The sequence below is a fragment of the Triticum aestivum genome, unplaced genomic scaffold, assembly GCF_018294505.1.
Source record: "Triticum aestivum cultivar Chinese Spring unplaced genomic scaffold, IWGSC CS RefSeq v2.1 scaffold156080, whole genome shotgun sequence".
Classification (NCBI taxonomy): Eukaryota; Viridiplantae; Streptophyta; class Magnoliopsida; order Poales; family Poaceae; genus Triticum; species Triticum aestivum.
In genome coordinates this window covers 1-1,261 of record NW_025277756.1, presented here as the reverse complement: position 1 = coordinate 1,261, position 1,261 = coordinate 1, and the positions used below count along the sequence as shown (strand labels likewise).

General features: G+C 50.5%; 2 non-coding genes across 2 annotated transcripts; both read right to left on the bottom strand.

The window, feature by feature from the left end:
* Positions 1-301: 301 nt before the first annotated feature.
* LOC123178391 (5S ribosomal RNA) lies at positions 302-420 on the bottom strand. Its single transcript, XR_006489539.1, has one exon. It is a non-coding gene; the product is annotated as a 5S ribosomal RNA (ribosomal RNA).
* A 444-nt stretch (positions 421-864) lies between these two features.
* On the bottom strand, positions 865-983 carry LOC123178390 (5S ribosomal RNA). Its single transcript, XR_006489538.1, has one exon. It is a non-coding gene; the product is annotated as a 5S ribosomal RNA (ribosomal RNA).
* Positions 984-1,261: the final 278 nt, after the last annotated feature.

Below are 1,261 nucleotides of genomic sequence, written 5' to 3'. Positions count from 1 at the left end.
GACATGTTACCCCCGTCTTCGTCCCTTATGCTTGCCCCTCCCAGCTCCACTACACACACGATTGCACATTCCTTTGGCCGCTCCCGCTCAACTACGGAGACGAGTTTTACCACGGTTCAACTGCACCAGTGCCTATTTACCATGGTTTCGACCCCTTTCAGAACACGCTTGCCGCCGCTAGACGCGTGAATAATGAGCAGCGAGCTAAAACTTACCGTAAACGTGCAAAATAATAAAACGTGCTAAACATACGTCGCGCTCGTGCGTTTTGTTTTGCACGCGGTGCAAAAAAATTAAAAAGGGAATGCAACACGAGGACTTCCCAGGAGGTCACCCATCCTAGTACTACTCTCGCCCAAGCACGCTTAACTTCGGAGTTCTGATGGGATCCGGTGCTCTAGTGCTGGTATGATCGCATCCGACGTGTTACCCCCGTCTTCGTCCCTTATGCTTGCCCCTCCCAGCTCCACTACACACACGATTGCACATTCCTTTGGCCGCTCCCGCTCAACTACGGAGACGAGTTTTACCACGGTTCAACTGCACCAGTGCCTATTTACCATGGTTTCGACCCCTTTCAGAACACGCTTGCCGCCGCTAGACGCGTGAATAATGAGTAGCGAGCTAAAACTTACCGTAAACGCGCAAAATAATAAAACGTGCTAAACATACGTCGCGCTCGTGCGTTTTGTTTTGCACGTACCATGGTTTCGACCCCTTTCAGAACACGCTTGCCGCCGCTAGACGCGTGAATAATGAGCAGCGAGCTAAAACTTACCGTAAACGTGCAAAATAATAAAACCTGCTAAACATACGTCGCGCTCGTGCGTTTTGTTTTGCACGCGGTGCAAAAAAATTAAAAAGGGAATGCAACACGAGGACTTCCCAGGAGGTCACCCATCCTAGTACTACTCTCGCCCAAGCACGCTTAACTTCGGAGTTCTGATGGGATCCGGTGCTTTAGTGCTGGTATGATCGCATCCGACATGTTACCCCCGTCTTCGTCCCTTATGCTTGCCCCTCCCAGCTCCACTACACACACGATTGCACATTCCTTTGGCCGCTCCCGCTCAACTACGGAGACGAGTTTTACCACGGTTCAACTGCACCAGTGCCTATTTACCATGGTTTCGACCCCTTTCAGAACACGCTTGCCGCCGCTAGACGCGTGAATAATGAGCAGCGAGCTAAAACTTACCGTAAACGTGCAAAATAATAAAACGTGCTAAACATACGTCGCGCTCGTGCGTTTTGTTTTGCA